The sequence below is a fragment of the Pleurodeles waltl genome, chromosome 11 (genome assembly GCF_031143425.1).
Source record: "Pleurodeles waltl isolate 20211129_DDA chromosome 11, aPleWal1.hap1.20221129, whole genome shotgun sequence".
Taxonomy (NCBI): Eukaryota; Metazoa; Chordata; class Amphibia; order Caudata; family Salamandridae; genus Pleurodeles; species Pleurodeles waltl.
Genome location: NC_090450.1, coordinates 923037708 through 923052957, shown reverse-complemented (window position 1 = coordinate 923052957; position 15250 = coordinate 923037708). Strand labels below are relative to the sequence as shown.

The 15250-nt window shown below is 42.4% G+C and overlaps 1 protein-coding gene across 1 annotated transcript in view; it reads right to left on the bottom strand.

Moving 5' to 3' along the window:
• The window catches only part of DENR (density regulated re-initiation and release factor), a 57385-nt gene extending 53005 nt beyond the window's left edge, over positions 1–4380 (bottom strand). Inside the window, exon 1 of the mRNA XM_069214957.1 lies at positions 4121–4380. The gene's annotated coding sequence lies outside the window, so the exon portion shown is untranslated. The remainder of the gene's footprint in view (positions 1–4120) is intronic.
• Positions 4381–15250: the final 10870 nt, after the last annotated feature.

The following is a 15250-nucleotide window of genomic DNA, read 5'->3' as shown; positions in this document are numbered from 1 at the left end:
TTATGATTTTATGAGAGAACAATTGTGCTTTCCTACAAATCTCATGATTTTTTTTTTATTGCTTGTTTGTAATTAGCTTTGACTTCCTCATCGTAACACCTCCTACAAGGTCTTTCCAAGACCTTGCAATATTTTTGTTTTCCAGACATAGAGTTTATTTAAACCAAGGAGCCTGAGGGATAGATCTAGTCAAATAATTGGACGCAGTCAGCAAAGCTACATCCAAACCATTCAGTATCCATTGCTCTATCAACCCTGAGTCTGTCGCAAGTGTGCGCTTAAGAGCAGGGTGACTATTGAAAAGCTGTTGGTTTAAGGTTGAAACATTCACCTTTCACCAGATCCTAGACATATTAGCTTATATAGATCATTCAAACCATGAGCACTTTGGGATTTTGATAGTAAAAGAATTGCTAGGTGATATGACCAAAGTAGTGGAATAGGGGGCTCTGTAGACAGGTCCTTCACATTGGCAAAAGTTGTGTCCAGAAGATGTCTGGCCTCATGAATAGGAGCTGTATTGCAGCGGGCCAGATTAAGGACCCCCATAACTTCAACAAGACCACATCCTAAGCTGCACTTGGGGGTCATCAAAATGGACGTGGAGATTTCCCAAAAGCATGAAATTGCAAAGTGCAAAACATAGGGGGGGGGTAATAAGTTAGGAATGGTGGTGCACCAATCCCCAGCATAGACAGTAGATCGATGCTCCAGAAAGTGTAAATTTGGGTGTAAGCAGAGTGGGAAAATATTAAGACCTCACAGGCGGGGAAGGAAAATTCTTATGTTACATTTATATCCCTTCTTCAAAACAATAGCACCCCCCCTACCCTCTGTCAGACCTGTCCTACCTCTTCTAACCATGGAGTAGCTAGGTTGGTAATAAGGTGATCGAATCAGGCATAGAGCTAGCTGTTGTGGATTCAGGACGCTATAAAAAACAAAAAACAAAAAAAAGAAAGAAGGGAAGAAGGGAAGAAGAATGTCCGGGCTGTGATCCCACAGCAGGTTAAATACATGTTGTTGGTGCTTCGGAAGTGAACTGCAGTAAATGCTGAAAAAGTAAAATTCAGTCATGCCTCTGGTCCGATGGTGCGAAGTTAGATCATGGTGGGCAGCATGGCTTATCCCCATGTTAGTACTTATGTCGCCTGGTGAGGAATATGAATCTCAGAAATCACATGTAGGCTGACTCACCCAAAGATCTAATAACTTGCAATTCGATGGACAGGCAGGCTGAAGCGCCAGTAGTTGACAAAAAAAAGCACTCCAATCTTTTTGTCTGACCAGGGTTCCTGGTCCCTAGCCCCAGTTGGATGCAGAATGGTTCAGATGTGCTTGTCTTGGGCCTGGCATCGGAACGCCCAGGGTGCATGTCCACCACTGGTCTGCTCTGCAGGCCTCACTAAAAGGGCTTGGAGTTCTGACTCTGCCCCTTGCCTCCCAACTAGCTCTCCTCCCAATCAATAGAATTTGTGCATAGCACATCCTTCCAACCAAGCAGCAGTCACCACAGTCTAATACGAAAGAGTGGCGGCTTCAAGATTCACAAGATAAAATGTCAAAAAGCGCAGTGCAAAGACTAAAAAACAAATTTCAAAAGGTAAAGGAGGTGTTTTAAAGTCTTACATCAGTGGTATCTCTCATGCGTCCGTGCTGCAGGCCACATTACAAGGGCTCGGAGCTCTGACTCTGCCCCTTGTCTCCTGATTCCCTCCCACATCCAAAAGAATTTGAGTATGGTGCATCTCTCCAAGCAAGCAATCGGCACAGTCTAACGACGAAGAGCGGCGGGTTCAAGATTAATGAGGTAAAATACCAAAAAGTGCAGTGCAAAGTCTAAAATGTTTCAAAAGATAAAATGGGTGTTTTAAAATCTTACATCAATGCTATCGCTCATGTGCTCAGCAGATGCACTAATCCCACAAGTACTACTATTCTGATGTAGAATAAGGGTGAGTTAAGCACACAGAAACAACGCTTCAATAAAGTGAGCAAGTCTGTAGGCCTCACTCCAGTGACAGGGTAAGAAGGACCTGCTCATTCTTACTGATCACTACACAGTATGCTGCCACCACCACACTGATACTGCTTAACTCTTGGTGAAGGTGCTAGCCTTCCACTACTTTAAGGTTAGCGTTTTGGATGCCCCTCCTGGGCCAACAAGACTGTAATCCGTGAGACAGGCCTACATCATGGGGAAAAGGCATGACCTGTGTTTGTCTATGACAAAAAAAAAAAAAGCACATTAGGAATCCAGACAACAGTACAGTTGGGCACTCAGGGCAGGAGTGCACGTCTCTTATCATGCAGAGGACTTTTCCATCCCAACACAGTTAGAGCATTTACTCCTGATGGAGTCTCTTTTCAAATGAATAGACAAAGACTTTTTCAAAATGCATTTCTTTTACAGGTTTTCTAGAAAAGTCCCAACTATATGGTTCAATGCCATCAAACTTACGAAAGGGTTACTTAACAGGTTAGACGTGATTCTGTAGGGCAATTTTTAACTGTGTTGCAAAAGCTATTCAGGCCGGAGCTGTCACTCTAGCCTGATGGATCTTGTGGCTGTTGGCTGAGGCTGGTGTGGATGCAAGTGTGTTTGGTACCCACTTTGTTGGGGGAGGGGAGCTACTGCATCAGAGTCACTTGTAAGCCTGTGGCTTGTGTAGCTTTTGTGGTGGTGGACAAGTTTTAAATAAGCATAATGTGATCATCCGGTCCTGACATTTAATGAAACATTTTAAATCATGTGTGTCAAAAATGTTCAATTCTAATAAGGGTACGGAGTAGAAGATTATCCACCCTGTTCGTATTTCTGCATGTATTGACCTGCTCATAAGTACTGTGTAAAGACTAATCACACCAATGATTTAGATGGTATTTTCCTAGCAGAAGTTACCTTTATTGTACTTATTATGCAAGTTCCGAACAGAAACAAGGCTGAGCGCCTTACAGGCTGATCTTTCATGGACATCTAGTTGACAAGCTTGCGTTGCCGTCCAGGAGCAGTTTGACGGACCGCACGTTGAGTCTCCTGAATTTGTTGGCATACCTTCTGGTTCCAGTGGAGTTAGTGGCTGGGTCAGGCCTCTTGTTCTGTTTCATGAACAGTGTTGCACCAGGAACTTTGTCACTGGTTCTTGCAAATAAAGAGGAGTCATTCTGTGCTAGCCCTAATATAAGGGGTGATGTTCCCCGATTAGTTATGGGAAATGTAGTTTATGTTTTTACTGTTTTGATTGGCTGCTGAAATTTTGCAGGAAAAATTAAGTAGCAAAGTCCTCGCCTCTGTGGCCTTAATTGAATTGAAAATACTTGACCCGAATGCTTGAAAATATTTCCACTGACCAATGCTTCCCACGAGCCATTGTTTACAGGAACACAATCTAAAACGGTTCATGACAACGCGAGGCAGCCTTGACTAAAAAGGCAGTACACAAGATCAGCACTCTAACTTAACATAAGCTGGGCATGCATCAGTGGTAAGATGCTAAGGCCCTGGCAGAAGTCGCGATGGACAAATATCGGCAAGTTACCAACTACTATACGAGTCTCCAATTACAAATGTGCCCGAGCTACGGGGTTTTGATAATTACCTACCCAGGACGGTCTTTCATACCCGTCTCAACTTACCTTCATTTCAAGGGTGTGGCCCTTTTTTCAGTGGCATGCTTCATCCTAAAGATCGCCATGCCTCCATAGTATCCAATATGCTCACTGTCTTAGCAAAACAACAATTTTCCTATAAATTATTTTTTTTGTAATCCTTCCTTCGCTTTAATGTGATCACCCCTTAGATATTTCACTTTACCCTCATCCACGAACCAATTAGGTTAACAGCTATGGTTAGAAGCTGATAGTACCGTGGTGGTGGCATTTCTCATTCTTGCATGCCCCCACACACTTATAAGCAGACCATGCCCAGTGACACAAGTGGAGCGGGGACTGCGGTGCTGTAACATCTACTGCCCAGCCAGCCTGGTGATGACTACCTGAAGGGAACAGCAGGAGGTCGTCATGATATAGCCATTATCTATCTAAGGGATAATAACACAGGTTGATTAAAAGGCCATTCCTAATACTCTCTACCCCACCCATAACTATTTGTAGACTTTACCGGTAGGCAGTGGAGGGCCTCCGCTTTCTGCAAAATGTTGTCCCAGGAACTCCAACCGGCACATGCAGGAGCCCACGATTGAAGGCTGCTACGGAACAGCTGCCTCGTGTGCCTTCTACCAACTATCGCGACAGCTAAACGTGCTAAGATTCGGTACTTCCGGTGGGAACGGTAGGCGCACGGGGCAAATGTGCTTCACTCTATTCTCGGACCACGGGCTACCGGTACCCAGACCTCTATCATAGAAACAGAAAGAAGACGAAAAACTAGGAGTGCGAAGTTGGGAATTCAGCAGCCAAAGTAGGTGGCCATATTCCAATACCTATGTTTCACTATCATGACGTTCAGTTACTGGAATGCAGTACAATAGATGAGCATTTTAAATTCATTTTCTAAAATTAGCGCCGTTTTAGCTATTTAAGAATTTGTTTTCAGTTTTTTCAATTAAAACTAAGCTATCATGTGAAAGTAAGTCACTTTTTATGGATATTTTTTCCAAGTTAGTGTGATACACTATTTTAAACTGAATGTGTTCTAAATATGTAAATATCTGTATTTAGTTAATAAATATATATAAATATTGCCATTCCAATATGGCCGACACACTTTAGGTAGGACTTCCTACGGCCATGCTGCTGTAATCTGTTTTGTCGTCTCTCTTTTATTTTTCCTAACTACTACACATAAAACCACCTCGAGAAATGCGACATTTGCTTGGGCATGGGTTTTGTAGAGCTCTCATTGAAGTAAAAAGAGGACGTACTGTCGTTAAGGCAAGAAGTTCTAACTTTCAGATTTAACCAGCAAGGGGCGCTAAATTACTGTGGGAACACATTTGACTACAGTCAGGGTCAGCGTTTCCTTTGCGTTTGCCCCTTGTAGTTTGTACCTAACAGGGATTTGTTCTTGCAAGCTGTCAGTTACACTACACAAGGTCAGATTCTATTTTTTTTGGCACGCGGAGACTAAGTGATTTCCTCAGAATCACAGGACGTTGAACCGACGCAGAGGCTCAAAAACTGTACCCCAGTTCCAATTTTGGCAGCTCTGGCCGTAATGTCACACCCTCTCCAAATACCACAACTTACAATGCCACAATTACTTACGATAATCTTTTTACACTTAGTCCTGTTCCTACCCGTCACAGTTATTACACCTTTAGGTGAGACTCCATCTCCAGACAGAAAACACTTCTTGGTAAGTCTTACTATATATTGGTAGTCTTACCCAGAATCCTTCAGAAATATTTAAGCCTAATTAAAGGCAAGAAAGCAAGGTAAGTGGCTTTGTAATGACTCTGGTAAGGAGAAGTAGGACTAAGAGTAATGAAGATTACCTGTAAGTAATTGGGGCATTACTTCCATGTCCCTTGTCTCAGTCATCACACCCAAGGTATACCCAGCCATATACCTTTGAGTCAAAATACAACACTGTAACACCAGTATGCCTACACCATAATCTTTAATGCACAACCATTCGTAAAATTAGAAATACATTACTCCAAAACTGACTTGAGCACACCTTACAATCTGGGGGAGGACTGATTATCGCTATTCAACAAAATGTCTGGTGAGGAAAGATATTTCTCACTTATCATTTGTCTGAAGCCTTTTCAGGAGTGTCCTTAAAGCAACTGGTGTCTCAAGAACAATTCTGTATGTTCTCTCCCCTCATACTCACCTCCTATGCCCCTTAGGAGAGGGAGAAGGGTCCCCTCAATAAATGAATGGAGCATTGGCAGGTGGAGGGAAATAGAAGCCTCCTCTTGACAGAGTGCTTGCCCATTCTGCTAGGAACTTCTTGGAATCAGAAACGCCAAGTCCTAGAGCTTTCCCATAAGGGGCTGGTACCTTCAACGCTATCTCTCACCCAGTAGCCAGAAAATCAGAACCAAAAGCAAAACCTCTCATTAAATATGGCCCAAAATGCTTACCATTGGTCAGGTTGGCATTTATAACCTGCCAGAATAAGCGCTCTTTCTCCTCCTTAGAAACGGACGCCAACTCACGCACAGAAGCAACAGTGGTTCGTGTGCATGCACAGATCTTGTGCCAGTGCCCCTGGGCTCATAGCCATTATACAGGTTTCAGCGGAGCGCCCTGACAATGAAGATTGAAGTCCTCACACAAATGTCCCTCTCCCTGATCCTCACGATCCAAACCCATGGAAAGGGAGGCATAGACAAGGCCCTGCATTGCCACCCAGTGTAGTAAGTCCCTCAGAAATCCCCTGTGAGGGAGAGGGAAAGCCAACAAGCCCAGCAGGCGGCCCCTACCTCTCCCTAATTCCTCTGCATCCCACGTTTTTGTCCTATGGCACAAACAACATGCAGGAGGATTCTGTGTAAGGCTACCAATATATAATACCAAGGAAAGTGGGAGGGCGTACCAAGAATTCTCCTGCATTTTTCTGTTTGGAGGTGGAGTCTCACCTCAAGGTATAATGACTGGGACAAGAATGAGATATGTAGAGGGAATTGGATTTGTGTGCAAAAAGGACACTCTATGAAAAGGTAGATAGTACATATGTTTATTCATCAGTACCCTTGGTCAACATGTTTCATCCATCACACCAATACCTTACTGAGCTAGTTGGCATTCATACACTTAGTAATCGTCCGAGTCCTCGGAACGTACTTACCAAGGAGCCCGATCTCAACTTGGGGGCGGTAAGCCCATGTGTATTGTTGGCCTTTTTTCCACCACAGTATTTTTCATGATGCACCTGCTTGCATGTTTACACCTGTGACCACTGTTGGGTACATTGTGGTGTTGTGTTTTATTGTTTATTCTTTCTCCTAGGGTGACCTGACAACAACTAAGCTTGTATACTGCAATGTAAGTGACCGGCTGACACCTTTTTAAACTTGTGCATTGTCATATATTTTTGATTTAGGAGAAGAGCTGACTCACCTTTTTGTATATTTTGGTCCTGATGAAGCGTCACTGGATCCGTTAGGACCGCATGACGCGAAACATGTTGACCTAGTTTAGCGGATTTCCAGAATGACATCCTTCTGAGTTTACTGTTTTTGAAAGTAATTGAGCATTGATACTCAATTGATTACTTTCCCTTGTTTTTAATCTTGGTTTCATCCCTGACTATTGATTAAATTATGAAATATGTAGTGATGAACAACCAATTTTATTTCATTCTTTTGTTCTCTCCTTTGCGCGTTTGTGCCTGAATGCAGACACGTTCGCTTAAGATAGCTGGAACTTACCAGTTACTATCAAGAACAAAACGGCTTGCTGCTCCCCTATTGGGGAGCCCGTCAGGCACTGCACTGCCAGCCTGGCGTGGAGTATTACCCGATGATGATGCTAGTCATCCACTGTGATGCTTGAGGGTATTCGCTCCTGAATGTTCAGGTCTCCCTAGTTCTCCTGACGTGGAACAGTGTACTTTCGTTTTTGTCTTCTGTACCATATTCATGGCTCTGTACAGATGGATAAAACATTTCATGCAAAAATGGCAATATTGTCTAGTACACCTGTTAGAGCAAAAACAAGTGGGGTGCAGAAAATGTTCTTCTACTTGAGTCTCTCTTCGTAGACAAAACATCCTTTGCGCGTCTCCTCAGCGTACCATGTCCAGTGACAGTTTTTTTAGGCACACAGTTAAAGGCCATTGTCATTGAGACCCAGTACCTGTAACAGGTCCACCGCTGTTGGGTCTGGGGATGTTATTTGTACTGAAGGTTGCTTGGGGTGCAATCTGTTGGGGTTCGCAACAAGCTTGCTCTGTCAATGAGTACGTTAGTGAGTTGAAAAGAGAGTACATTTTCTTCACCATCACAATGGTTGGCAGAGATTCAAGCACATACCAACCAGTAATTCAGGGGCACTGCTGCAGATACCACACTGTTGGTTGAACTACCAAGATGGACTTTTAGCAGCTTTTACTTCCTTTCCGTTACTTCATCAATATTTACACGTGTAACAGTTAGGCCAGTACAGAGGACTGTGTTTAGCTCCAATGCGTCCAGTATTTCTCTTAGTGTACCTTCATCATTTTCTTGAATATTTACCACCTTTATTCCATCTGTGGTAAGTGTAGAACAGGTACGCATCTGCCCATTGAAAGAGTAGATTGTTGTTTCTGATGTCTGTTGGGCTGGGGTTAAGTCTTCTCCTGTTGATTGCTCGTCCCCTTGTCTCAGCCCAAACATTTCATCCAAGTCTCTTAGTCATTCTTCTTCTTAAATTATCTCAGTTTGTATGGTGCTGTTTTGTTGCTGAGGGGTGGTTGGTGTTGCTGAAAATCCTCTGCTGTGGGTGTGGTAGATGGTGGCAGCATTACTTGTGGTGGCACCCTCTTCAGATGGGATGCATGAATCCAGTTCTTGTTGTTGGTGCATCTCGCAGTTGTCTGGGTGGCCAGCACGACATACAGTTGTTTCTTTCACCTGGGCATGAGACAGTCAGGGCTCTGGAAACAGTGCTCTTCACCTGCGGGTTAATGAAGCAAAATATATTAGTCACCGCAAACAAAAGTCTCTCATTAGTTCGTCGACATGACAGTTGTCATTTTCCTTGTTGCCACTCTGCAAAGCGACCATTGGTCTATCAACAACAACTCCGTTGGGCTTAATTTTTGTTTTGTCTCACATTGGGTGTTGTTCTCATGCTCACAAGTGCAAGTAACAAAGCGTCCATCCATGTCAGTTATTTTTCTGTACATATTTTACACTTTCAAATTCTGAGCAGGTTACTTTTCCTTCCCACCACACCCATTGCTTCTGGGTGATAGATACAGTGGCTTGTCCCTTACCTAGAGCACTGCACACCATACATACTCTGCAAAATCTTTGTTGCACTTTTCCTAATATTCTTGTGAGCTCAAAGCATGTCCATACAGCTCACAAGGTCATTCCCACTGTTGCATCCGTCTGTGTCATGTTACTGTCACTGGGTAAAGATACTTTTTTCTGCCTTTTTTTTCACCTTGTTTTCTCTTATTAAATCATGTGTGTCAATCACAGATCATTACACTTGAAGCTTTAGGCGCAAAGTTCCATAACGTCATTTGAAAAGGTGAACCATTGTCTTTGACTTGAGCACATTGCACACTTTGCTGTCAACATAGATGTGAGTATTTATCCAAATTATTTTCCTTCCTTATTACTTATTGTCATTTACCTCCAAGTCCATTATCTCTCCACAAATCTCCTCAAAGTGTTCTTCTATATCCTCTGACACAAAAACGGAAATCAGCACAGGGAATTGCAAAAGGCGAAACCATTCCTAATCACGTTTAGAGTCATTATAAATGCTAAAATGCAATACTGTAAAGGAAAAGAAATCCAAGGAGGGTTTCCTTCAACCTCAAGTCTCTATTCTTCATGGCAACATGATAGCATTACCTTGGTCACTATTACTTGCTCCTGGGGAAACTCTGTAACCGGTCACTTTCTCCTCATCAGATGCAGGGTATTTTAATGTGTTATTCCACCCAGGGTAACCTTTACCTCAAAATGCCTAATTATACACACAAGGTCCTGGATAAAAAATCCACATTGGCCACGTATTTCTTTGAAATGGAGTAGTTTCTCAAAGGTGTCACATCTAGAAGGTGAGAATTGAATGGGATAACACACTATTCTTCTCCCAAAGAATCATTCACCTACCATAACAAAAAACATTTGCTTAAAAACCTAACATTGTGCACAGTGTAATAGTCATTTTGTCTATTGTTGCCTCCCGCCAATTGACCCATTATTACTGCCAGTGCTTCTTGTGTTCTTTACGCAAGTTATATTAGAACTGTCATTACCAAAGGAAACTCACATTGTCAAATGTAGTACACAAAGCAATAGGAAAAAAAATGCAGGTGAAGGAATTCATATTTGTTTTCTGGTAATACACCATCTTGTACTGTGGAAAGGTATTTCTGTTTTATAACAATGCTACTGACAAAATTGTACTGTGACTGAGGCATTATGTCTACTTGTATTTCATACCTTCCTCCTCTAGAAATGACAGAACTGCTTACCTCTTCATATATTTCGCTCAGTGTAAAAACAGAATCATTATTACTTTCTGTTGCCTGATAAGCCAACTAAATCTGTGAAATAGCAAACTGTTTATATATTGGAAGCAAGTTTTCATCCCTTCTAATGTATTTGTGACCTGTCCTACAACCAAAAATTGTGTTACAGCTCGAAGTTATTGTAAAACCTATTTTCCTCTTAAATCACATATAAAATGGCCCAGAAAGTTGTATCACAATTATGCATGTCTTTGAACTTTGCCATTCTGAATGCAAATTTAAATCCCATCATAATCTCATGCACTTATATATATTTCCTTTAAGCAAACACCTTTTGTAACAGACAAGTATAGATGGGAATGTGAAAAGCGTTATATTTCATTTTTCATAATTATTTGCTTTTTTCTTTCTCATACACTGAAGCAAAAACATTTTACATGTGTACAACATTGGGAAGCATACCTCTGGCATTTTTCAGGGAATTGTAACATAACAAAATAAAATCCTACCAAACTGGCTGTTATACACTTCTATCTCATAAATACCCAATTGTTTAATGGTAGAAAATGTCAAGGGGAAACAAAGCTTCATGGCCTACTAATTCATGCAACTAATTGGAGCACAAAAAAATACAAAAGTGATACATTATGTAGCTGCCAGACAATACAAAATATTCCTGAAACATAACTTAGCCCTGTGAAACAGCGATGTCAGTCGAGTTCCTATTCCCAAACTGCAATATATTCTGATTGGAACAACATATTGTTTTACTTTAGTATTCTGGTTATGCATATTATCCTCAATCTTAACTTGATAATGAATTGAGAACTATGGTTTTGCTGCACACTGTTAAAATTATTTCAACATTTTCACATGAACAAGCATGAGTTCATCCATTCATAACATAACTCCCCGTCAGCATCATCAAATAGCGCACCTTGCATATCCATTGTGCCCATTGTCTGCATCTTTGTTTTGTATTCACATTTATCTTTGGCAAAGTGGCACCCTCTTCAGATGGCACAGTTCCATAATGAGGTAATAGTGTGGCTGCATATTCATATATTATGTACAGAGAAATATTCACAATATTTTATAGTATCCAGTCTAAGCAAGAGCCTGGGAACTATAGGCCAATCAGCTTGATTGATGCATCACAAAAAATCTACGCTTGACATCACATTTTTTTAGCTTTTCTGTTTCAACTCTGCTGCACAGACTCTCTGGTCAGCAGCTTTTTTTTGTTGTCCCCGCCAGCGGCGATGCCTCCATTATGGCGGAGGAGCGCTGCCCACTCTGCTGCCAGAGCAGCAAACCAGAAAAATAAAATGGTAATAAAATCGAGCCAAGTGTTGGGTCAGGGCCATTACTGGTGACTGGCAGCATGGGAGGAGGAGTGGTGCACACTTAGAGTTTAAAGTGTGCATTTCACTGGCCGATTGTCTTACAACGGCCAGCCTAACATGCACTTTAAACATCTCCAAACCGAGCTGTCTTAGACAGCTGGGTGAAGAGCAGGCAGAGGTCACCACTGCCTATGGGAGCGCTGAGCCAGCCCACTCCATCCAATCCTGGTGCTTCTCTCATGTTGGTTAACAGCATGAGAGCAGCATCTGGATTGGTTAGTGGAGTTGGCTCAGAGACCCTTTGATGTCTTTTTGTGACGGACTGCTGGACCGGAGAGGAGTAGTAATTGTTTTTAAAGTTTTATATACTGTTTTATTTATTTCAACACACTGCCTGGAAGTGTGAGAAACTCGCACTGCCTTCAGCCTCAACTACAGAGCTCTTACTCGTGGCTTTGGGGGTTGCACATAAGGGCCACTTACAAACCATTTACAAAAGCAATCAGCCGCCACTGCTGCTGGTACAGGTGGTTTAGACCCTGAGGCAGTTTATTTGCTTCTGCGCTGTCCCCATTTTGTTCTCAATTTGACAGAATTTGTCAGCAGACACAGAGTGGCTATGTTTTTTTTGTCCAGTGTAAGGCTTGTGTCCACTGCTTTGGCCGTTTTGTGTGTGTGCCAGGGAGAGCGCTCTCCGCCCAAACTTCTGCAACATTCTGACTCCACCCTGCTCCCTCTCTCAACCAGCCCTCTCTGACGGTCCTTGTTTGGATCCCCGGCAGAAGGCCATCCCTGCTTGGCCTAGCTTCTTAATTCAGAGGTGGCTCCCTAAACTTTTTTCACGCCCCCCCTCACAATAACCATTTCCTCTCCTATATCTTAGACATCCTTTATGGGTTACAATAACTATTGAATCTTGAATGCTCCAACATTATTTGAGTTATAATAATGATTGAAAACCATTTTTTTCCTGAAGGGGTTTCTTATACCTATGCTATTATTAACAAATGTGTTGCCTTTTTCTACCTACTACCTGAACCAACACTAGCTCTACATATCTATATTTCTTATATATGTGTACATGCATTCATATGTCTCTGTAGTTAATGTTCCCGTTAAGGGAAACCCCCCCTTGATTATTCAGTACATTCTGATGCAGAAGTGAGCACTACCCTTTAAACTACTAAAGTGTCATTCCATCTGGTGACCTAAATTGATTCTACCTGATTTAATATCACAGGACAAACCTATAAATGTTCCTGATGATCATACAGCTGATAATATCCATGACTATGTCCTCGGCTCAGACCGTATGGCACTGGATCAAATCCTTCAAAACTATGCATACAAATATATCAGTTCCTCTTTAGGCCTTTTAGCAAAACAACAAAAACATTTTTGATGGGACTTCCTGAACCACCTTTGACTTTGCGTTCAGGGATATCAATCCTGCTCCTGAGAAAAAGAAAGAAACAGCTTTAGACGCTTTAGAGAATTAAAAAAAGTGTACTTGGAATCGCTGGCTGAGACCCCAGATGAGTGGGGGTAGGAAATGGTAGCGGAGAGTGAAACCTCTTTCTCTGATACTTTAGAGGCAGATTTTGAATCTGATGCCTCGGAGGATGAAAATGCCTGTGATTGGCTTCTGGTGCCCAAGAAAAGGACACATGAAAACCCTGACACAGGAGATGGCATATCCAAATCACAGGTCACTCCTTCCATTCTGGAAGACATGTTTGATCCCTAAAACATAATTCATACCCATTCTTTGGAGTGGACGCCATCCCTAACGACTGCAGCTTATCTGCAAAACAGACTGCGGAAAACATTTTTTTTAAGAAGCTGAAGAAGTTTGTAACTGAAGCCTGGGCAGGATGCCCTCGTGCCACTTTGGCATGGAAAGTTGCCATGACTCTGGACAAAGACGATTTGGCTACCAATGAGGCTGGCCCACCTACATACAGTCTGTTATTTGGACCCAGCCATATGCATATCACTCTTGACCTGGCTCTAATTGGAACAGTCTGGCCAGGCCCTCCCTGAACCAGAACACAAGCAACCCAGGACCAGTTTCGCTCTAGTTAAGTGTTGCAAACCCGGCGCAAAGCTTTAGTAAACCTAGGCCTTAGTATCAGTAAGTATGAATGAGTGAGAATGAGAGAGGTTAAGAGTGAATGCAATTGACTGATAATTAATAAAATGATTGTAAGGGCTATTAGGGAGTGAGTGTGTGTGAGAAAATGAGTGTGAGTGAGTGAATGTGAGTGAGAGTGTGAGCCAGAATGCGATGTGATGCTTGCATGTTTGTCATTTGACCCAATACAATGAAGCTAATTCTCTTATAGAGACATCCAGGGCAAAATGCTGGATCTGGCATACTTATAGCAAAACTACTGGCAATAGCACACAGGGGTTAGTTCTTGGCATAAAGGCTCCACTAGAAAAATACTGGTACTGGCATGCTAGAGGTAATTTATGTTGTATAAGGGACCCCTCGACAAATACTGGCATATTTGTGGAAATTCTTGGTATGCGAACACCAGTGGCAAAATGCCAGTACAAGCGCAATGGAGGTAATTCCTCACATAAAGATGGACAACCTGATATATGGGAGGGTAGCAACCATGATCAAATTCTGTCTCTGATGCACTGAGGTAATTTCTGACATAAGGGTCTGCAATAAGTAATGGCGGGATACACACAGATATTGAAGGTAGATAAAGTTTATTCAGCAGCAAAACTCTGCGACACCAAAGGCCAGGCACCACACAGCAACTGCCACTAAAACATTCCAAAAGCAACAAACATGGAACACCACTGGTGGCATTCTAATGCATAGCTAACATTCTAGACGAATAAGTTACTTACCTTCGGTAATGCCTTTTCTGGTGGATACATTAACTACCTGTGGATTTCTCACTTAAAGAATTTTCCCCCACGCACCAGGTTCGACTGAAATCTTCTTCTACCTCTGCACGTCGACGATGACGTCACAATTGCCTGACTCCACGCGACGCTGTACGACATCATCCAGGCAATAAGAAGCCCTCGTCGACGTGCAGACGTCAGTTATCACCATTTTTTACGTGCCTTTGAGGCGAACAGGTGAACATTGACCTTGAAGAGAAATATAATCGCATCAAGTAAAGTGAAACCGCAACATTTATTACAATAAAAATAAAAATAAACTAATGGCAACATCACCGTCACATGGAAACATATATACATAGTCAAGTTCAACCATGTTTCCTTTGAAATATAGCAAATAGAGAAAGAAATACATATATACATGCCATCATTATATACATGTCTTCATTATATACAAATATACAGGAAGACGGTGCTCACCCACGGATTTCGTGGTAAGACCAGCCAGGCAACGGGGAGGCGGGTGGGACCGCAAGGAATCCACAGGTAGTTAATATATCGACCAGAAAAGGCGTTACCGAAGGTAAGTAACTTATTCTTCTGATGGATACACCTACCTGTGGATTCCTCACCTAAAGAATAGTGTCCCAAAGCAGTACTACCTCCAGAGGTGGGTGCCTGAATGGTCAAACCAAGAAATACTGCAGCACTGAGCGTGCAAAACGGCCATCCCTCCTGATCTCAGAGTCCAAACAATAATGTTTGACAAAAGTATGGAGGGATGCCCAAGTTGCCGCCTTGCAGATGTCAACCACAGGAACACCCCTAGCCAAGGCCGATGAAGCAGCCCTAGCTCTGGTGGAATGAGCTCGAAGCGCCACAGGTGGTTCTTTCTTTGCTAAGGAATAACAAAGTTTGATACAGA